The sequence below is a fragment of the Fukomys damarensis genome, unplaced genomic scaffold (assembly GCF_012274545.1).
Source record: "Fukomys damarensis isolate Sample0158 unplaced genomic scaffold, DMR_v1.0_HiC HiC_scaffold_26, whole genome shotgun sequence".
NCBI lineage: Eukaryota > Metazoa > Chordata > Mammalia > Rodentia > Bathyergidae > Fukomys > Fukomys damarensis.
In genome coordinates, this window is record NW_022900938.1 from 24,774,067 (window position 1) to 24,797,886 (window position 23,820).

At 40.1% G+C, this 23,820-nt stretch overlaps 1 protein-coding gene and 1 long non-coding RNA gene across 3 annotated transcripts in view; one reads left to right on the forward strand and one right to left on the reverse strand.

Moving 5' to 3' along the window:
- Myo3b (myosin IIIB) overlaps positions 1–23,820 on the reverse strand; it is a 453,146-nt gene that overhangs the window by 90,870 nt on the left and 338,456 nt on the right. The gene's annotated exons all lie outside the window — the stretch shown is intronic.
- Positions 1,983–15,674, forward strand: LOC104850133. Of its 2 annotated transcripts, none has more exons than XR_776894.1 (4): positions 1,983–2,053; positions 6,914–7,003; positions 8,476–8,691; positions 15,651–15,674. It is a non-coding gene; the product is annotated as an uncharacterized LOC104850133 (long non-coding RNA). The 2 variants fall into 2 exon arrangements; XR_776895.1 differs by lacking the exon at positions 15,651–15,674 and adding an exon at positions 12,995–13,111.

Below are 23,820 nucleotides of genomic sequence, written 5' to 3' on the forward strand. Positions count from 1 at the left end.
GAGATTAACAGTGGGGACCAATAAAGGTCCAAACAAATGTTTGTTTATGTGATCATGTTTAGAATGGATTTATGCATAACATTAAATTTATTTCCAAAATAGTAAGCAGGAAAGGTATACCAGTGTCACACACGCACACCCACGTATTCTCACATCCCCTGCAGTGTAGAACATTTTGCAATTTGAGCAAAATCTTTCCCCTTCACATTTCATATTTGGAAGTGCTTGAGGTTTGAGGAAAACACTTTCATTAAGTGTTTGATGTGGAGAAGGAGCTCCAGGCAGTGGAAAACGGCTTCAGCTCACATGTCAGGAGCTCCTCAGGATGAGGGAAGAGGAGCTAATGAAATGTTTCCCTGCTTAAAGTCATCTGCAGGAAAATGTGTCTTCTAAAATGTAACATATTGCATTTTAAGTGCACAGTAATATTAAACACTACCCCAAAGCTATGATATTCTGAGGAGGTACAGGGACTTGCCATCTCTTCAGAGAAATTAATCCGCTTGAAATCTCCAACCTACAACTGATCAATGGACTTGCTGAGTCGCCGTTACTAGAGCTCACCAGAAGTCCAGAGACCAAAGAAACCTCACTCTCACATGTGAAGTAGCAAAGGAAAATTCAAACAGAAACAAGTGTTTAGTTTTTGAACACAAGCCAGTTAGCCCATACCTAGCAACACATCCAACCTATACATTCTACCAGTGTTTAACTGCTGAGCAGTTAACAGATAGCATAATGGAACCAACAGACATATGAATGTAAGCCAGCTTCAGATTTGGCCCTCAAAGGAGATTAAAGTTGAAGATAAAAATACATTTTCAGGAACATGACGAATCAGAGACAATGGATCCACTCTGGGGTTTTTTAGTTGCTTTCTATAATAATTAAAGTAGCTTTATATAGAATTTTTGCTCCTTGTCCCCACAACTTTGAGGTCTGTTGGAATGAAAGTCATGGTACTCAGGAAAGGAAGGAGAGCTTCCAGCAGGGGATGCAACCACATTTCCACTGAATTTGAAGAAGAGATCACCACTTGGCCTTTTGGGCTTTTCCTGCTACTGAGTCAACAAGCAAAGAAAGTAATTAGTCTGCAAGGTGTGTTGATTTCTATGAGGTAAGAATCGGAAATATACAATGGCAGTAAAGAGGAGTATATTGAGCGGGGACTAGGATCGGGGCTCAGGGATGAGTGCTGACCAGCATGCATGAGGTTCTGGGCTTTATTTCCATCACTGCCGAAAAAATGAAAAGGAGAAGCAATCTGGGTCCCTCTCAGACCTGCATGTCCAACAGTGAAAGTTAAGGTAAAATCACAGGTAGAAATATGCAAAACTGTTGAAGAGTCTTCAGGAAGAGCTACAGAAAGACCTCAAGGTAGGCTACAGAAGGAGTGACTTGCTGCTTCCTGTTTGCTTCTTGTTTCTATCAGCATCACCATAGCAACGGGTCCTCACCTAGGTAGCGACAGTGGATTCCAGTAATAGCAGTTAGTTCTTGTGTAAGTGTCTCCACACTACTAGAACTGGCCTCGCTGATCCCCTCAGATCCCAGCACCTACTTCAAATAAATCTAGGTTTCAATTTTGAGGCCCCACCTAAATTTCTTATAACAATCACATCTTTTTTTTTTCTTCCCCTCAACCTTTAGGAGGGGCAGACGCTTTATAAAGTTAGTATATCTCTGTTTTACTGCTATGTCTTCCTTTTGCCTTTTCAATTCTCTAGTATGATTTACAATTACAGAATTGTTCAATTTTCTCTGTTAAAATAATTGCCTTGATTTTAGTCTCCCGATTGGGCCTTGAATGATAAAATTCACGCTGTTGCCTTCCCATTATCCATTCCCTGCACAGCAGTCATGTATTTGAAGACTGACCCCACCCTCAGATCCAAGGATGGGACCTGATAGGACTAAGTCACAATAACTCCATTTTGTTCCTTGCAGTGATTGGTTCATATAACCTCAGTATCAGCCAATTAGCCCAAGGCATTCTTTTGACCAACAGGCCTTGGAGGTAACCAATTCTGAAAAATGGAGGCTCCATCTCCAGGTAAAGAGGATTTTGTTTGTTTTTAATTTATTTCTTTAGATATAAAGCCTAGAACTGCTGCAACCATTTAACCATCACAAGGGGAACTAAACTAAGGGTAAAGCTAAGCCTTGCAGGATGGCAGAGCTGAGGTAACTGTAAAGGACAGAGCCTGAAGTCCTGACAAAGTCATGCCTCATGTACTCAGGACATTGTAATTAAGTGAGTCAATAAATCTTCTTTATTGTTTCAGCTAGTTGGGTTTGCAATTACTTGTCAGCAAAGCCTTATAATGAAGTCAACTTGTTACTGAACTTTGTTGTAGTTATAAGGGAACAGGCACTGTTATATTAAAAGACAGTGTTTTATATATAAATCCAGCACTTATAGAGCATATGAGGTTCAGAACATATTATTCCAAAACATGGCACTATGGCATTTGAGAAGAGCAGAAGCAGGAGTCTGTCTGACTTTCAGCCCTTCTCTCCTGAAGCAGAACGTGAGAGAATTCTCTGACCTTCCCCGAAGCAGATTTTTTTCTCTATACTTAGAGAAACAGTAACAAAGGCACAGAGATAGTGAATTTTTAAAAACAGCTTTTGCTAACTTTTCCCCGTTTACTACCTTGAGATCACACCCCTTTGTCCAACCATGCTTTTCTACAACTGTCTACTTCTTTGTCAGGCTTAGCATAAAGTCTGTCTTCTTGCGTTTTCATTTCTGAAGACTCTTGGGTTACATAAAACCTATATCAAATGAATTTGTTATGTTTTTCTCTTGGTAATGTGTCCTTTGTTACAGGAGCCTCAACCATGAACTTTGCAATGGCTGAGAAGTGTATCCACCATGTGTGGTGATCATGGTAAACATGAAGAAAGGATTAGCTCCTTCAACTCTGGGTTCTTAAGACAGAATTACCCTTTATACCCTTCTCTCCTCTGCATTTTAAAAATGCCAGAAACATTTATTTGTATAGGACGTCTTCCTGAATCTGCTATTTACAGTCAGAGTGTAGGAATCTGTCTGTTTTTGCATTTTCAATTGGCATTTTTTATATCCTGGGAATTGAATTCATAGCCACCACAGCACACTTAAGTTCAAATTACTCCCAACTTGCAAGTGAATTAACTTTTCTCAATTCCACTGTCTCCTCATGCTAGCAGGGGTAGGCCATCCAGGAAGAAAGGGGCTGGTGGGTACAATGCTCTGATTTCTAGCAAGTCCTGCACAGGCTGCCTCTCCCTTTTGTCTAGTTAAACCCAGGCTTTTCTCCTTTGACTCCTTAGTGAGGAGCAAAGAAGCCAATAATAAAAATCCCCTCTCCCACTTCAGAGTGCTCAACTTTTCAAAGTACTTCACCCAGATCACATAAATTGGATGCCCAAGCCTCTGGGAAGTAGACAGAGGAGGTACTGCCACTTTCCTAACACTCACTGAGGGCCAGGGCTGTGACGTTCCCAAGACCAGCTTAGCAAAGTGACCTATGCCATAATTAGAGGTGGTCAGTAGAGGTTGTCTAACAAATGCAAGTGAAAGACATGAGTTTCAGCGAGTGAGCTTCCTAAAAGCACTCCTGGGTTTAGGGACAAGAGAGAGGTAGGAACTGGAAGTGAAGATGTGACAAGTGCTCAAGTTGTTTCTCAACATGAAGTTATGGCCTGAGGACAGGCAGATTGTGAGGTGAGTCTTGAAAGTCCTAGAAGGTTCCCAGGGAACAGGAAGCTTGACGGAGAGGTCAAGGACATGTTCCTGCCAGTAAGGCGGACAGTTTGTCACCTAACCAAATCTTCATTCATGGAATTCTTTCCTAACAAGTTACTATACATTTTTTTTCCTCTGGGTACCTTGTTAGGCACATGGGATTCTCATTATTAGGACACTAGGCTTTTGGTATTTTCATAGATTAGCCTACAGAATTGGCGGTGGGGAACTTAAAGAAGGGGGTTACAAATCAAGCGAACATATAAAATACAAGCAATTTGGAGATTACGAAAAGGTGGCTCCGTGGATTCTATGACTCCTGAAGGCCAGGGAAGTAGAAAGAGCACTAGAGAACTGGGGTATTCAGGGCTGGCTGGGACTCTGCCTCTGATTACCATACAACTGGGAGCAAGTTGTCTATTTATTGTGGTATTGGGATTAAACCCAGATTTGCTGAGCTACCTCCCCAATTCTTTTTGAGACTAGGTCTCGCTAAATTGCCCAGGCTAGTCTGCCTCAGCCTCCTGAGGCAGTGAGCACAAGCATGCACCACCACACCCTACTACTACAGTATTTCAGTTTTAGGTTCTTCCTTTCTTTGCATAAAACAAAGCATTAGACCATTCATAGATCTTTAAAGACCTTTCCAGCCACAAGATTCTCGGTGGCAATGGGCTTTGTACATAGGGTTTGCCTACTTAAAATCTGCCTCTGACCCTGCCATTTATCATTTATTAAAGCTGGACAAACTCTTTCTTTAAAAATCAATGTTTATCATTTTCTTCCTATTTTTAAATTACAGTATGTATATGAGAGAAAATATAGATAAGTATATTAAGGAAGAAAATAAAGACTGTTCATTTCTGATACCCAGAAGTAACTGACTATTCTATACTATAGATTGAGGTTGGTAAACCATTATCCCAGAGCCATATCAGGCTTACTGCTGTTTTCATAAAGTCTATGAATTAAGAATGGTTTTTACAATTTTTAAATGGTTGGAAAATTCCCAAAGGGATAATATTTTGTGACTCATTAAAGTATATGAAATTCAAAGTTCAATATGTATCAATAAAGTTTTACTGAAACACAGTCACGCCCATTTATTTGCTGACTATGCTTCTCTCTCACCCTACAAGGGTAGAGTTAAGTAACTGAACAGAGACCCTATGCTCTATGAAGCCCAAACTACTTAATATCAGATTCCTTATCAAGAAGACTTGCTGCCCTTGATACAGATAAAATAAATATATGAATGCATGTATATGAAATTACACTATCAACTTTAAAATGTACTTTTTTCTCTGAGCATTTAAATGCAAACATTTGATAGCCACTGTAAATATTACTTATAATCATGATTTTACTTGTACTGTACATTGTGTCACTTATGATATACTATAACTTAAATATTCTTCTTTTGTTGGACATTTGGTTTATTGAAATTTTTCACTTAAAACGCTACAAGCATCCTTAGGCATAAATACTATATCTTTGGTTATCTTTTAGATTAGATTTCTAGAAGTGAGATGCCATTCAGAAAGTGTATGAACAGAGACAGATAAGCTAAGAATATTGCATCAATTTTCACACCCAGTATTCTCAGTGTGTGAGACTGCTCATCTCCCTGTACCCTTCTGAGTGATTATCACTGAGGGAGTGGAAAAGAGAAGATGAAAAGGGGGAGAGGAAGATAAGAGGGAGATTGATTGGGTCCAAGTTCTTTTGCTACTATGAGCATATTTCCTTTTCACTGAAATGGGGCTAAGAGCTCTTGGGACTGAAAAGGTTTGCTTTGAGGATCCAAAAAGATGTGAATGCACTTTTTAACTGCTAAGCACAATCATTGGGCTCATAATTACCCTGATTCTGTGGAAGCTGTATATATGAACCAGCCAGCTTTTACCCACCTCACCCTAACTGTCCTTTTCAGAAGAATCAGGTCTTTACAAAGAGTATTTCATTTTTGCATTACATTCTTAAAATTAGATCCGTGTGCTTATTTTAATCACTATGTGATACAGTATTAATATTCTTATTTATCTTCTGCATGCCATATGGATTAAATCTCATTACCTTTGATCTTAATACTTTTAAAATATGTAAATCAGCAGACACCCTCTTTAAAGCAGTGTTTGCATCCCTCTCTATTACTGCCTTGGGCAAAAGGAAAATGTCTGCCTTGCAAAAAACCTATAAATTGTGTGGAAATCTTAAAAACCATATATTAAACTGGTCAGTCTCAATATACAATATACCAAAAAAATGGCCAACTGCAAATGAAGCCACTTAGAATGAAATATTTCTTAAATATGAGATGGTTCATGGGAGCTTTCATGCATACACAGCATCACAGTCACACTTCAAGGCAAAACCAGTTAACACTTTGTGGTTTGCTTACCTTGAGCAAATAGGACACAATACAGCTTTTCTGAGTAGTGAGAACCAGTACATTCCATGAAATACCTCTGTGTTCTGAGGCAGTGTGGGGGAAGGTGCAGGGTGGTCTTGCTTTGTTTATTTTGAGCTGGTGCAAATCATTTCACTTTCTTAAGCCTCAGTTTCTCTTGACTATAAAATATAGGTGAATCCTAAGGTATATTCCAATTCCAAGCAATGGTGGAAAAGAATAACAAAGCAGGCACTGAATACATCTTTAAGGAACATTAAACTTAACTGGAATTGTACTTAATAATGAACTCAGGAGTTAATAAATAGGGAAAAGGAAAACTATGATTGATTGATTGATAGAAATTCATCTTTAAAAGGACCATTTACACGTTCTATTTACAACCAAATCTAGTCTTTTAAAAGAACTTCTTCCTTTTTCTTAAGAAATATATTGCAAAACATGATTAGTATTCTTTGTACCTCTAACTTGAAATATATTCTTCCATCTTGAGCTGGGAGTCATTCCCTCTTCCTAGACCTTTTTAAATAATGGTACAAAATAGCAGTAGGATGATACTGAGCCAATTAAAGGGGCATTTGCCTGGCACTAAGTGCCATAGTCTGTTCCTGCTTATTTATAAAGTTACTTGCCTTCTGCCAGCTATTCATTTTACTTTGGAAAGTAAATGGTTACCCAGAAATATAGTGCAGTTGATCACTCTTTTTGGTCCACAGGAGGGCTGTGTTACAGTGATTTTGGGGAGAATTCATCTTTAATTTATCACACAGGTAGCCACTCCACGGTCTTCTTCTGCGTGGACTCAGAAGCATCCTACATCTTACTAACTGTTAGATCGTGCACTTCGATTCTAAATTCAGGTACATTTTCCTGATATAATGTAATGAACATACATTGGGAGTCCCTTAAAAGAAGTTCAATTTCTAGAAGCAGTCCAATAACAGAATTTTCCTATAAAGTGGTTTTGTCTTAGAGATTTACAATGCAGCTTGATATATGGACTCTTTACTGGGGTTCTAGTTCTAGTTAGTAAAACACAAAAACCCACTACAAGGCACATGGCCAAAACATCGAGTACAGGAGATTGAAGTCTACATGCAAACTACTGAAATGTCAAGAAGTTCAGGAATATTCAGAGGAAAAACAGTCATACTTGGATTATTTCTCATAATAGACTGGCCTGGGATACAAGGGATGATTAAAAACTCAGTGAACATTTACATTTAAAAATTTGTTACAGTAAAAGACATTGCAGCCGTGGACTTAGCTCAGTGGTTCTGCCAACTGTCTCACAAGCACAAGGACTGGAGTTTGATCCCCGGTAAAAAAAAAAAAAAAAAAAAAAAAAAAAAAAAAGACACTGCTATTAATTCTTTTTCAAAAAAATCTTCTTTGCTTCAAACACACTTATCATTCTTGCTTGCCAGCTTCAGAAGCAATTTTGGAAGTTCTCTTTCATGTCCTTCCAAGTGTGATCGTCCACCTATTCACTGGCTCTGCCATTTGTGCAACTCCTGGCTCTTCCCCAAAGTTAAAATAATCATGAAAGGCAAACATTTTGAATCATTTCAGGACATCGAAGCAGCCATGACAGCACAACTAAAGATACTCAGGGTAAGGGACTCTCAGAACTGCTTTCAAAAAGTGGCAAGAATGATGGGTTAAGTGTGTCTAAAGCAAGGTGCACTATTTTGAAGAGAATGAATGGCAAGATGTCTTTTACTGTCATAATTTTTTTATTTAAACACACACTGTATTTTTGGATCATATATCATAAATGAGAAATCAGACCGGAGCGCTCACTGTGTCATCCACCATGTTTTACGAGAGGTGCATCACATCCAAAGGCACCAGACTTGCCTTGGGAACCAGACCTGTGCTGCTAGGAGGTACTAACACTAGGCCACCCCTCCTTTTCTGTAGAGCTTGGATATTTCAACTGCATATTCCCAGATGGACTCTTCCTTGTTTTCCCACTACTTGTCCAGCATCATTTCATCATAACCTTAACAGCTGTCACTGAGATTCACTGCCTTAAAAAGAGGTTGAAAAGGCATCACTGTCTGCAATTTGTTTAGAAAGGACACAAGCCAGAAACAAGGGCATCTCATTCTACTACTGGCCTCCATACAGCAATTCCCAAGCCCTGTACATTCTACTTTTATCCTCCCAGCATGAATCATCTCATCCATCTCACTGCTTTCATTCAGGCTCTTATCTGGACCACAGCAACTGCCTTTCCGCTAGCCTCATCTCTAGTTTCCATTCTCTCTACTCTCCACAAGGTAGCCAGAGGTAATTTATAAATAAGCATGTCATTTCCTGTATTCAGTACTTCAACTGTTCACCACAACATGCAGAACAAAGACGGCACTCCAGCTTAGCACACGAGGCCCCTCCTCATCTGCCACCTCCTTGCCTCTCCAGTTCATTCCCTTCTGGTTCTGACAGCCCGGCCTAGGTTCCAGCACCACACCTAATGCTGCCAGCCCTGTGAGAGTCATTACAGGCTCACCTCCTGGAAGCTATCCCTACTCCCAAGAACATGGTGAGTATCCTTTCATTGGGCTCCCAATTCGTCCTGTAGATGGCAACAGAACAATTATCTCATCTAAAAGCAGGTACAAAACTATACTCATACATCAGTGGCACAGGTCATAACAAATAACAAGTACACATTCAAGGAATCATCAACTCCTTTGGTTGCTCTTGCTCAAAAATATCTACAAACATCTCCTATTTTTTTCAAAAATGACTCAATGGTAGGCAAAATCCAGATATTGCAGTCTGATAAATTAAACCTATAAAAATGTTCACTCTCTCAGGAAACAAAGTTTTGTTAATAGCATACTTTGTGGAAGTAGCCCTAACTCAGTGAGGAAGATGTTACTGGTGGGCCTTTTAGGGTGATAGGATAGATTCATTCATTTCATATAGGTTGAGTCTTGCACTGGTCAGCTCTCTGTCACTATAACAAAGTAAATTTTAAAAAGGTTGATTTTGGCTCACAATTCTGAATGTCTCCGTTCATTGCTGGGAAGGCCCATTGCTTTGATCCTCTGGTGGGCAAGCCGGATGGCAATGGCAGCGGCAATGTGCTGAAGCAAACTGCTCATTTCACAGCCACGAACCAGAAGAGAAAGAGAAAGACACCGGGGTACCGCAATCCCCTTCAAGGGCTACTTCCGATGACCTAAAGCTTTCCTTCTAGGCCTCCCCTCCTAAGAGTTTCACCTCTTCTCAATAGTACCACCCTGGGGACCAAGCATTTAACACAGTGTACCCATAGGTGAAACATCCCAACCGTGGCCTTTACCTTTGTTCCTAGCACCACAGGAGCTGCAAGGATAGCAAGAAGCACACAGACAAGGCAAGAGAAACTTCCTAGGTCCTTCCAATGTCCTGCCTGTGATTTACAGGCCGGGGTGGTGCTACTTTGCAGAATAAGTATTTATTTTGTGCAACTGAAAATCACCATACACCTGCAAAATCACTAAGAAAAATTGCAATTGAAAAAATCCAAAACCAAGACTAGAATAATACACAAGTGACTGCTTTTCAAGAACAAATAATCAGAGCAATCGTTTGCAAAATAAAATTAACTTTGTTAGCCTCATAATAATTACTAAAGGAAACCACCAAAAAGTAGGTTAGGTGTCTCACAACACTGGTTAGAGTAGCGTATGTTTGTCACAGAAGATAACATTCTACAGTGGTCCAGAGCCTGGGCTATAGAGCAAAAAGCCCTGGGTTGAATCTTGTCTCTGGTACTTTCTGGATAGATGAATGTGGACAATGTGCTTGACCTTTCTGAGCAGCAGTCTCCTCATCTGTGAAGGGGGGATATTCTGTTATTTTCTTCCCAAAGATTTAATATAAAGCACATTGGTTATATGTCTTGTAACAAAAGGCCACTTAGAATACGAGAAGGAGCTAAATGAAAAGGAGGACTAACCAACTCAACTCCAACTCTCATGTTTTACAATAAGATTTCCCTTTCCTTTTATCACAATTTCCCTGAACAGTAGCTAGAAGCTGGTTTTCTCTCTCAATTGGAAAAGCCTTTTTCTTCAGATAAGAATTTTTGTACAAGATCTCAATATGAGTTCATGCATTTGAAATAATAGTTCTAGCAGCTTAGTACTGTACCTAAATAAATATTTCACATGGCTTTATAATGAGAACCTTGTCAAAAGAGCCAAATCCTGCAGAAAGAACTGACAAAATTGTCTGAATTCTAGGGTATAGGGAATAAAAGAACAATGCATTTCCATGACTTTAGTTTTCCATGGATAATAATTCAAAATGAAAATAACCCAGTTTGGTTTTCTGGAGCCCCTCTCTCTCACACACACAGACACACACACAGTCCTAGGAAGGAAATGGCGTATGGGTTAGTATACAACTCAAAGGCAGGCCTATGGGCTCTGGGGGACCTTCCTTTGGAAGGCTATTTGTGATTGGGTGGGTGAGTCACTCTGCAGTCATGACCTAAGGCTCACATTAGTGTGAGAAGACCACACTGCTCTCGTAGCACTGAAGTTGCCTTTATCCCACAGCCCAGTGCAAGAGCCACTGACTTTAGCTAGCTTTTTAAAGAAGGAAGAGTGCCACAAAAAAAAAGCTAAATACAGAGATGAAACAAAGCTGGCTCTCTTGTGCTTCCTGGAGAGTATTTGGGCTTCAGGTAAAGGGAAAACAAAGGCACAAGTATTAACAAACACAAAATGATATCCATAATTTTATGAATTTCTACTATTTTAAGGTTTTTTTTTCTCTTTGTTTTTGCCCTCCCACCCTCACCAACAAGGTTAGAAGGAAAAGATGACAGATGGATGTCTAAAAATATCATTGGATAGAAAATACCAACTTATCTAATAGGACACATATGTCACTGGATTTATTTTTGAATATCTTATTCCCAGACATTTTTTCCCTAATACTGAGGATGAACCTAGGGAGTGCTAAGCTATATCCTCAGCCTTTTTAAATTTTTTTTTTTTTATTGCTCAGGCTGGCCTCAAATTTGGGTTCCTCTTGCTTCAGCCTCCCGAGTTGCTGAAATTAAAGACATGTGTACCATACGAGGCCTCGTGGACATCTTTTAAGAAGGCTGTCCAAACTCTCAAAAAAAAAGCTGATTTTGTCAGCCTCCAACTGTGGCCAGATTCCTGCTACAGTAATTGCCCTCTAGAATCTAACTATCTAAACATCTAAATCGATGATTGATACGATTTTATGGCTTCCTTGTATCCTTAACCTTAATACTCTTAAGACCCAAGTGAAACCACAGTAAAAAGGTCACTGGCTTCTTACCGATTAGCAAAAACGTTTTAGGCACAATGAGCCTGCATCTCTGCAGAACGTGGCGAGGCAAATTGCAGAACGCAGCCCAGGGAGCTTAAGTTTGAAAGATCTATGCTTCTCTTCTCTTAGTTGAGCGAAAGAAGATCCAAACAAAGTCACGGAAAAGCTAAACCAAGGCCATCTGCACGGAAATCGTATTTTAAACACAAACAAAAACCAAACGTTCCATATGCCCTTGCTCTTGAGAGTTTGCTAGAACACTTTGAGTTATTTATTGTTGGATAGTCGGTGTGGTCAAGCAGAGGAGGCAACAATGCTCAGATGGGAAGTCCCTGGCCTTCCTCCGCTGGACGCCTTCCATACTTCGCCGGTTACCGCCAAACACATCGTGCGCTCCGCTTGACGCTGCACACCACGCTCTCCGTGTCAGTTTATTTATATGTTCTTACGGAATTCAAGGATTTTGCAAAGTGTGTCTGTGAAGTAGGAGTTTTCAGGCTTTGAGAAAGAAATGCAGTGGTTTAACCGATGATAAGCATAATAATTTTAGATAAATTAGCATAGTCTAGAGAGATGGTAATGGGCCCTTTGAAAAGGAAGTTGTAGTTTGCCTTCACCTCTTTCCCCTGCCTCTGCTCACTCGTTTTTTCTATCAACACGTCAAAAATCTCTGAATCTATACTGCAGAAGAGTCTGGCTACAGTAATCAGTGAAGACAACCTGAAATATTGGTCTTCATATCAGCAGGTTTAGCTCATTAAAATACACTTAGATTTTAATTATGAAAATATATTGAATTAGAAACATCTCCAGGTCCAGTTATTATTTAGCAATTTTTAACAAATTGTATTTAAATCACCTTATGTAAGAAAGCATCTAACACAGGAGAGAGAGTAAGGGACCTGTCTTTAAATGTGTGTGCTACAAAGGGAAGGAGGAAGTACTGTAGCCCAGAAGGACTCTGGGTTGAAAGTGCAACTAAGTTACATGGTGACAAATATGAGAAGTGAGTTCATCACATTATCATTTTGTTGACTGAGATGCCTGAAAGTTTACCTCTTGAATTGTCTAGTCAATAATGTTAAAGTATGGTTTACAGTTTAGTCACATTTGAACATGCAGTACAGCTACAATTCTATCATCTGAATTTTTCTGAGTTCTGCTCAACTTGACCTGAGAATATTGCTGTTGGTATTGCAGTGGAGGGTGAGTGGCCAGTGGGAAAGTTCTAATTTCTTCGATGGCAATTCCCACTGATCTTTTTTTGCAGTCATCTATACTAGACTTATTAAAATATTGAAATCTATAGAGTTGCAAGAGCATGCTGGTAAAAGAAAGCTCCGATTTTTTTAAAGTATGCACCAAGTGTGAAGGGGTTTGGCAGTTTGAAGAGGGTGTCATTCTCAGTAAGTAAATCTTTTCCCTATAAACCTGAAGTTCAAATGTTTCTGATTAGTGCACTGTTGTCTTATTGGTACCTCCTGGAAGGCAGTAAGATTAGTAGAGTGCAGGAGTTCCTCATATCTTGTCATGATTGAGTCCAGGTTTGAGAACAAGACAGTAATCCTGCTGAAGAATCACAGCGTTCCATGCCTGTGCCCCAGACTCGGAGCCAAGGACTTTGGGTGTTTGGGTGTCTGTCAACCATCTGACCTCTATGCCATCAGGTTAGCAAAATGGCAGGTGACAGGTTCTAGAATTTTTATAAGCAATGATTTGAGCCATATTTATTGTATATGTTGTCTTGTAGAGCACCTTCTTTTGCAAGAGTCTGTTTCTTAAGAGCAAAAAATTAATGCAGGAGAGGAAGAAGAGGAAGTGATTTAGTTATAAACTCAATGCTTAGGTAATAATGCATCCCACTGAAACTGTTATTCTAATATCAAAATCATAACTGGACAAGTGTTAATGAAAGGAATACAAAAGTCAGTAATGTCTTTCTGAGTTTAAGAATCTCAGCTATGCATGTACATTTTATCTGCTAACCACAAATTTTAAACGATGCAAGGGAAGGTTATGGAAGATCTAAATGTTTGAAGGTCACTTTGGACCTGAAATTCACAACATTCTTTTGTTTTTAATTCTTAAAAAATCATACTATGCAACCTTTAAGAAAGGCTGTAAGTGCAGCTCCAATCAGAGAAGCAAAGCACAAATTTCTGAGCATTGCTTCTGACGGGGAGAACAGGCTTGTTTCAGCCTTCGGCCAAGATAGGAGGAGAGTGACCTGCTGAGTAGCTCTTCCTGGATGTCCAGGCCTGGAGACAGAAAGTCCAGTGAGAGTAACAAAGTGACTGTCACCATCAGGAAAGTCACAGCTTTTACTGCTTTTTCCGGGGACCAGAAATAACAACAGGTATTTAGGAAGTGACATGTTAAGTAGTTTTACAATGGACCTGAATTCTGAAAAGCTTGATGAAATTTACGATAGGAAGAGTCATGCACATTTTTATGTGTTTTTTAAGTAACTTTCAGATTCCATCAGGCAACTCTTTCAGGAAGCAATCATAGTATCATTCCCTAGGAAACAAAGGCATCTTACAGCAGAGCTTCCCATGGAGCACTGAGAGGCAATGAAGGGGCGAGGATGTTATGGTCGAGCTAGCATATTGATGCCATGGTGCAGCTGGGCAGGACAGGACAACTGCAGCCACGCTTGCTTAGTTGTGTTTTGTTTTCCTGATCATACAAATATCAAATATCATCATTTCTCTTGAAGTATTGCATAGAGCAAAACAAACCACAGAGCACCCTGACCTGATCTATCTTGCCCCCTATGGACTTTCCCAAGGTCCACTACTAATCTCTTTCTTCATTCTAACTGGGAGGCCTCATCTAATTTTATAATGAATTTCACTGTGTAAAACAAACAAACAAATGCCACTCCTTAGTCTCCCACTGTACAACCAGATGGCTGTACCCCTTTGCCTAAGCTCCATGCCCATGGCTACAACTCTTGACTTCTGTGTATTTTCGTGTAACTAAAGTACAAGATGCAGGAGGCTACTGGGAACAAAACGAATTTCTACTGTACAGACTTTCTATAGTAGTCAGCTTCACATCCGTATAAGAAGTAATTGAGGCAATTAACTCATAACGAGAAAAGATTTGTTTAGCTCACAGTTTGGAAGTTCAGACTGGGATTGGGCAGCTCCACTGCTCTGGGCCTCTGGTGAGGGTGCCAGACGGCAAAAGTGTATGGCAGGGAGGAGTCTCCTCCCAGGATCCAGGAAGGAGAGAGCGGGAATGAAACAGGGTCCCACCTCACACCATTATCTCAGGATCTCTCAGGAAAACCCATCTCTCAAAGGTTCCACCACCTCCCTAGAGCACCACCCTGAGAACCAAGACTTTAACACTTGACCTATGGGGATCACTCATCCAATCCATAATACTACTTGTTTAAATTAGTTCAAAAAACATCTATTAGGGGCCAGGAATTTAGCTCAGTGATTCTGCTACGTGCTTCACAACTGCAAGGTCCCAAGTTCGATCCCCAATACCAAAATTTAAAAAAAAAAAAAAATCTGTTAAGCACTTCCCCATTTTGCTGTTTACCTATCACTGTTATCATGATCCAGAACCAACATCGTTCAGCTCTTTTTATACTTCAATACAGTGTCACAAAAATGTCGTACATAGCTTAATCCAATTACATGTAGAGTTAAGCTGATAGAGCAGGGATTGCTGGGTCAAAAGATAGGGACAGATTGCTCTCCAAAAAGTCATCCCCCTGCCACAAACAGGACTACACTGTTCTTGTTTCCTTAGCAGCCTGTGTATTGTTTTCTCCATATTGGCCCATTTAACACAAAATAATAAATTTTCATTTCTCATTAAATTTGGAGTTTGAACATGTTTACAGGTAGTCATCTTAGCCTTTTAGAAATTAGCCTTTAAATTCTTTGCCAGTTGCTCTCTAAAAGGGTGCGGGTTTTTCCCCCTGTAATTTGAAGTGGTGACAGACAACGAGAGTAGATTCTACTGTTGAGAGGGATGGAAGCTCAAGCTATTTTAGTTGGAAATTTACAGAAAAGCAGACCACACGGCATTAGGATATTTGGGCAAAATTGTAGGTTATGAAAATAAAACTATTCTTCCTTACTAGCTGAAATGCTTTGTAAGCCTCAGTTTTAATAGTTACTTCTTATTCTCTAATGTGGCGCTACTAAATTTAATTGTTCTCTTAATTCTTTCTAGATCCCTCAAAAAAGATACAACCTGAATAAATTATTGGGATAAAGGATGTGAACATTTTTAAGAAGATTTCATTATACATTGCAAAATATTTTTGTAAAAAATGCAAGCTTTATAGTTCTATCAGCATACTAATAAAATGTCTTTTCCATTTCTCTTATTTCCAGACTCTACCAGAAACAGCTTTATTTTATTTGTGCAGACCTTTTAGAAGGCACACATATAGATATTTGTCTTGGCATTTTGTAATCATCTCTTTTATATGGCCATTCTCTCACCTGCTGGTCTCCATAGTCCATAAAGAAGAACTTGATAATAAATCTGATGACTCAAGAGAGGAAATCTGAGTCACATGACTTGAAAATAATCTAATTCTGTTGTTGTGATTGTCGTCTTGAGACAGGATCTTGCTGTCTGGTCTAAATTGGCCTTGAACTTGAGATCCTCCTTCCTCAGCCTCCCTAGTGCTGTCATTATAGGTGTGTGCTACCAGAAGATAATTTAGTTTGGAAACCAACATGAAGCAATGTTATTGGTCCATGTACCCCAGGTGATTGAACTCTACCCTGGGTAGACACTACTGGTTGTCTGCTCAAAATGCACACTCTCCTGTTTACTCCCAACAGGATCCTTAAATCATAGAAGGTAGCAACGTAATCAACTCAAGTATGTCTCTCAGCATTTCCTATAGATGAGGGAGGTCCGTGAGATGTAAACAGAAGTTACTGGGTGAGGAGTCTGGGTAAATTCTACAGCCCTATTGGAAAAAGAATGCAGCCATGATACCTGGAAGCCCAGCTATAGCCATTTTTCTTGTTCTTGGGTCCCTGAGAAAGCTGAAGAAAATCACAGAAAAAATGCATAAAACGGCTTCACTTATCATTCTTGATCTTCTGAATCAATGCCAGAAGCTACCTACCCTTGGACTTCAGGTGATACAAGGAAAATAAACATCTATCTTTTGAAGCCACTGTGTCCCAGTTCATGTGTCTTGAAGCAGAGGACATTATTTAAAAAAAAAAACAAAAAAAACTCCCGAAGAAGTATTTGTCATCTTTGTGGTAAAGGTTATGAGCTATGAAATTGTATTGGGTCTTCTTAAAAGATACAGCATTCCTTCCTTCCACATCCATCTCTGCCATGCCTGGAACCGAGAGGCTGACTTGTACGCCCTCCTCTGATTTTCCAAGGCTTTGGCCAACAGAGATCTTGGGCAGGAAAGACTAGAGGAAAGAGAGAGAGAGAGTGAGGACACAGAGAGATACAATATTCTCTCTTGTTCCTGGGCTTCCTTCCTCTGGGGTTATCTTTTTTTTTTTTTTTTTTTTTTTTTTTTTTTTTTGGTACTGGGGATTGAACTTGGGTCCTTGTGCTTGCAAGGCAGATGGCGGAACCATTGAGCTAAATCCCCTGCCTGTTGACTGTATTCTTGACTGAGGGTCATCTCTCAAGATCCCTGTCCTTATGTGGCTCTCCCTTGGGTTCTAGATGTCGTGCTCTCTCCTTACCCCTTTCCACATATGTGTACAGCTCTACTCTCACTGTCCTGTGGAGGACTACATTGGCCTTTTAAGGTTTCCCTATATCCTGCTGCGTGAGTTACTTTTCTCTTGTTGCTGAGACAAAATACCTGACACCCCAAGTTAAACAGGGAGGGGTTTATTTTGCTTACAGTTTGTAGAAATTTCAGTCCGTAATCGAGTGGCTCTGAGTTAGGGTGGCAAACAAGCATTGCAGAGCAGAAACAACATGGCACACACATGGCAGCAAGGGTAAGAAGAGAGTTAGCAGCGCTTTTCTGCCCCTTTTATCTTATTCAAACTACTGGGATTAGGGCAGTGCCAAACTAATCACTCACCTGTAATGGTCTAGTAATCACAGACCCTTAACCCCAGCATCCCACATGCCAGATTCACCTACCTCTGAAAAAGAAAGTCCCACCTCATCTGCATGAGGCTTTAGCGACATCTACATACAAACCGTAACACCTGTCCACAACCTTTTAAAATTATCCCTTTATTAAACAATACCCACATTATCCTAATGTGAGTGTACAATCTGTTCCTGCCGGGATTCTGTTTTGATCCTGTTATGGTTGATATCCAGAATTCTCATGTGATCAGAGGCAGTGGGACTTTGGAAAAGTGATTGGAGTACGAGGGAAATACGCTGGCTTGTTGTTAGTAGGTGGAGTCTGGCTGGAGAGGGTGACTAGGTCTGTGGCCTAGGTTTGTGTATCTCCCTTTCCAACTCCTTCCTTTGCTCTCTGCTTCCTGGCTGCCATGATGTGAGCAGCTTTTGTGCTGCTCTGCAATTTCTGCTCTGTTTCCAGCCACTGAGAGGATGAGCCAAAACAAACCGCTCCTTTAAACTGTAAGTGGGGGGGATATTTTGTCCCAGCAATGAGGAACATGACTGAGACAGATACATTCCTTGGTGTGTGTGTGTGTGTGCGCGCGTGTGTGTTGAAACTTTGTATACCTCACTTTCTGCTTATCCTGGTGGGGAAGCACAGAAACTGAAGTCATCAGAATGACTTGAAGAAAGGTCACACACCTGCAGGTTACACACACAGCTTCCCTATCAAGGTGAAGAGAGTGAGCTGTCACAAGACAGGCAAGAAAACATGGCAGGGGATGGGCAGACTCAGAGCACACCTTGATGGCTACGGAAATCACAGCTGAAATGGCAAAAAGAAGGCTGTAAAGTAGGGATCACAATCAAGGTTTGGAACATCTCCTTAGGTGCAGAAGCTGGATTCATTTTATAGGCAGCAGGATGGATAATCAGTTACCGGGAACTCAGGAACGACCTCAGCCAACCTACTCATTTTCCAGTGAGGGTTAACTGAGTGCCTAGAGCCAAGGGTAGAATACTCCATTTCTAGACTTTCAGTCAAACTGTCTTATTGTTATTTGGTGGGTGGTTGTGATTTTTTTGAGGTTTGGAGTTTTCTATTATCTCAGTTCTTCTCTAAATATGACCTAATTCAGCATTTTGGGGGCTTTTTTTTTTGGTACCGGGGATTGAACTTGGGACCTTGAGATTTCGAGGCAGGCAGCAGAACCACGGAGCTAAATCCCTGACCCCAATTCAGCCTTTAATGGAGAAAAACCTAAAGACAGTGTGAAAACTCCAAAACACAAAATTTGAGATCTCTGGGATCATGATTACTCCTCTAAAACGAGTGGCTTAAGAAGTCAAAATAGGGTTAACATCTAAGTTCAGATTGATGCCAATGAGAACTGTGAAAAAAGTGCTTTCAAGGAGAATAACAACACTAATTTATGTTGAGCATAAATTGTCTTAGCACATAAAAGTGGCTCAGAAAGCCAAGCGCGGTGGTGCGCTTCTGTATTCCTAGTACTTGGGAGGCTGAGGCAGGAGGACTGCCATGAATTCAATGCCACCCTGGGTTACATGGTAAGTTCAAGGCCAGTTTGCACTACAAAGTGAGACCCTACTCAAAAACACTAACAACAACAACAACAAAAAGTGCCTCAGAAAACATTAACCTCATTTTGTAGGGAATTCAAAGTAAAATGTAAAATGATATTATTTCAATCCTTTTGATCCAACTTTCAATCTAAAATTCCCATATTAAAAATTATCCTCTTTCTACTAAATATGGAAAAATTGAGTAATAGGGAATAATTCTAATTAAAAAAATAAAGTAATGATGAAATACATACAGGGCTCAATGTTTTAGTTTTCTGAAGCATCCTAAAGTGCTTTTTTTAAAGGAAACAACATCAACCTGACTTGGCATTTCTGAGAAGCCATGAGTCTAACCCTTTTCTAGATTGTACATACCTCTTCTAGTACCAGGGCCTGACATCCTAGCACAAAATCTCTCTCAACGTCTCTCATGAGTAGAGTTTTTGAGAGATGAATGGAACACAGGGGCATGGCAGTCATCAGTGGAGTAGTCCACTGATGAGTTTATTTTTTGTTTGTTTGTTTGCTGTGTTTTTGTTTTGTTTTTTGTTTTTTTGAGACAGGGTCTCACTATGTAGTTGAGTCTGACCTGGAACTCACTATGTAGCCCAGGCTGGTCTCGAACTCACAGCATCCTCCTGCCTCAGCCTCCTGAGTGCTGGGATTACAGGCGTGCGCCACCACGCCCAGCCTGAGTTTATAACAAGGTGTGATGTTGGGAGGTGAAGCCCGGTTGGAAGAGGCCAGTCACTGGGGGGCGGTCGTGAAGGAGCTATTTCCCTCTTATGCTCTCTCTCTGTTTCCTGCCACCATGAACAATTTCCCACTGCCTTGCCCTTCTGCCATGCTGCCCCGCCTTGGAGCCAACTTTCTCTGAACTGAAATCTCTATAAACTGTGAGGCAAATAAATCTTTTGATTTGTGGGTGTCAGGTACTGTGTCTCGGTGACAAGAAAGTAACTGAGATGGTGGTATTACAGGTGTGGGGCTTTAGTACAAACTTTTCTAAAATAACTTTTGAGGGTCATTTAATGACTTAGAGCTGTAACTTCCAAAGAGAAGTCTAACTGAAAAAGCAAAAAAATCTACAAATATCTGAAGAACTATCACATGGAAAAAAAGAAGAGTGATTTTTCTTTTTTCAGTTATTAGGAACCAAGAAAGAAAATTTGTGTAACAAGCTTTCTAACCCTGACATTGAAAGTCTTCAAAATGAGTCAATTCCTCTCATTAGTTTGGAGATTCTTAATCCGGGATGCAGACCCTGATGGGAACATTCCCTTGACATTATTTGTAAAAGGTGGCATATCTATATTTGAGCATTTTCCCAGAGGTACAGTACAGGAATTCTATTGGCTTCCTAGAGGGGCTCATGGTATAAAATGGTCTGCAGAAGAACGTGTGAGCGAGGCCTGCATTACCAATTTCCCAAGTACTGAAAAGAAGGATTAAGGTAAATGTTTATGGAGTTCTCTGGGTCCAGACCCCTCCTAAGTACAACCCTTATTGTAGTATGTGTTCAATCCTCTCGTTGTCTAATTCAGCAGTTACTTCTAAACTGTACGCCAAGCAATATGGGTGAATTTGCTCAGGATAATAGATTAGAGGAAATACGTAGTCTAGCTTCCCTTTTAAAGGAGAAGACAATAGGATGAGCTTTTTCCTCTTAGTGCCTTCCATATTAAATAGAAACTACGATATGAAGTAGGAGATCAACTATTGGACTGAGTGAAAAGATGCAGGTCTGGAGCAGAGTTGGAGCCACCCCAGGGATGGAAGTGCTCTGACCCCCAGGGGCAGCCCAAACTGAAAATCAAATGCTGGGCACAGGTAAATACAGAAGTGAAGAACAGAGTGGATACTTTGTAATCTGACCCCTGGAGATTTGGAATAAATCCTTGGATGTCCCATCCTCCACAGGGACCCCAAACATTCAGACCTTGTGTAATGAGTCAGCATGGAAAATGTCCTTTGGAGGACAGATCAGTTAAGAGCAGAAACAAACCTAGAGCTCTTTGCATTTATCTGATTTCTGCACAAATGCAGAATTTTACATTTAAAGTCAGCATGTGCCCACTGGGAGAACCCAGCCATTGTGTCCTGGCATAAAAAGTCTCCTTTGAAATTAGGATAGTGTGTAAACTCATCCCCTAAGAGCTTTGTAGATCTCTTGCATTTGTTTCTCAGGCCTGCTTGAATTTGTTATTTTAAATAGGCTGCTTAGGGAGAATACCTGGCACCAATTTAATGAAAAGGGATATCATTAATTTCTTCTTTAAAAAGGAAATGTTCCTTTGGGAACAAGGAGTCTTCATGTATATAGGTCAAACAAACCAGCCTGATAGCAGGTAGACCAGCTGTTCTAATTGCTCATTGCTAAGCAGCTACACAGACTTTTTTGGATGAGGGAGAATGAAAATGGGTTTGTAGATGGGGAGGGGAGGAGGGGGTGAAGGGAGGGCAGAGGTAAGGGGAAAAAATGAGAGCCAAGACCTGTCGTGTAGAGGTACAAGATCCCAACAATGAATGTGACTATACTGTATCCCTAAAATGTACCAATAAACTCAATTAAAGCTGAAAAAAAACAAGAAAGAAAGAAAATGGAATCAAGTTGGTGAGGGCTCTAACTATTCCTCATACCAGTTAGATGGGTTAATGAAACACAACACCTTCCCGTTACACAAATTGCCAGGCATAGAAAAGACCAACAAATTGATTCCACTCCTGACCAAGAGATGGAGGGAGGAAAAGGGAAAAGGAAGTAAAGAGAATTAAGAGGGTAAAAATCCATGTTGTGTGCATTTACCAATTCCCAACAATGTGTGTAATCCTCACATTCCACAAACACGAAGTACTAAAAACAACTGATTCCACTCCTCACAAGGACAGTAAAGATTCTAGGTAGTAGATTCTTGAGATCTGTGGTGGTGTTAGGAGAAAACCAAGTGACATTTACAGAAATTTTAAAACATGACGGAAGATTTGACATGTACATGGCTCAAAGGAGGGGTGGTTAACTGGAAACTGCACTCAGTTCTGTCAGAAGTGATTCTCATTGGTGGAGCGAGAAAGTGCAGCGGCAGCTGCTAAACATTATTCACTGCTAAATGAGGACCAGGCTCTCGTCTATGTGTAATAATTTCACACCTGGAGTTTAGTTTTTTTTAATTAATTTTATCAGTACATTTGAGGTATACAACATAAGGACATTCATCCTTGGAAATTTGCACCTTTACATAATCTATCTTGGTTCTTATGTTTTCCCCATTCTCCTGTCCTCCCTATTTATAAACACTTCACTCCCATGTTTTCATTTTCTTGTATTAATTCCATTCCCTTCCTTCCTTTCCCCTACCCCTTTCCCTATCCCTCCCTCTACTCCTTCCCCTTTACCCTTTTTCTTCCTATTTCACATTACCTATTATGCCTTTTAATTCTTATTTACACTTTCAGTTTCTCCCACCAGATAAATGATTCAGTATTTACTCAAGTCTGTCCTATTTATTTCACTTCAAAGTATTGCATCAATATACAATGATTTAGCTATAAATGTCTCTAATTTCTCATTCTTTGTGGCTGAGTAGTACTCCACTTTATAGACACACACACACACACACACACACACACACACACACACATTTTCTTTATCCAGTCTCCAGTTGATGGGCAATTAGGCTATTTCCAAATTTTAGCTATTACAAGCTGTGCCACTATGAACATGGGTGCACATATATTGCTGTGGTATGATTCTTTTAATTCTTTTGGGAAGATACCCAGCAGAGGGATGGCTGGGTCAAATGGGACCTCTAGTCCCAGCTCTTTGAGGTATCTCCATACTGATTTCCACAGTGGTTGCACCAGTCTGCACTCCCACCAGGAGTGGAGAAGGGTTCCTTTCTCCCCACAGCCCCACCAGCATTTGTTATTGGTTGATTTCTTGATAGCAGTCATTCTTTCTGGGGTGAGGTGGAATCTCAGTGTTGTTTTCATCTGCATCTCTTGAATGACCAGTGATGTTGAATATCTTCTCATATGTTTATTTATTTCTACTTGTCTGAGAAATGTCTGTTCATTTCAGGTGCCCATTTTTGGATTGGGTCTTTAAATTTTGGAGGTCTGAATTTTTTATGTTCTTTATATATTCTTGATAGTAGAATTTTGAGGAACAGCTGGTGAAAATTTTGTCCCACATTGTGGGTTATCTCTTCACATTGTTAGTGGTTTCTCTTGCTGTGCAGAAGTTTTTTAATAAGAAATCCCAGTTGTTGTTTGTGCTAGTTCACATGTGACTGGTTTTGTTCATAAAATCTTTTCCTACACCAATGTCTTCAAGAGTTCTACCTAACCTCTCTTTCCTGTGGTTTAGTATTTCTGTTTTAATACTTAAATCTTTAATCCATTTCAATTTTAGTTTAGTGCATGGTGAGAAATATGGGTCTAGTTTGAATCTTTGGCAAGTTGAAACCCAGTTTTTCCAGCACCATTTATTAAAGAGGCTATCTTTCCTCCAATGAGGGTGTTTGGCTCCTTTGTCAAAGATGAGTGTCTGAAGTTCTTTCTAAACCTTCTAATCCATTCCACTGATCCTCAAGTCTGTTTCTTTGCCAGTACCATACTGTTATTATCATAGTAGCTTTGTAGTATAGTTTCAAATTAGGGATTATGATACCCCCTACCTTGTCTTTATTACCTAAAATTGCTTTTGCTACTCCAGGTCTCTTCTTGTTGCAAATGA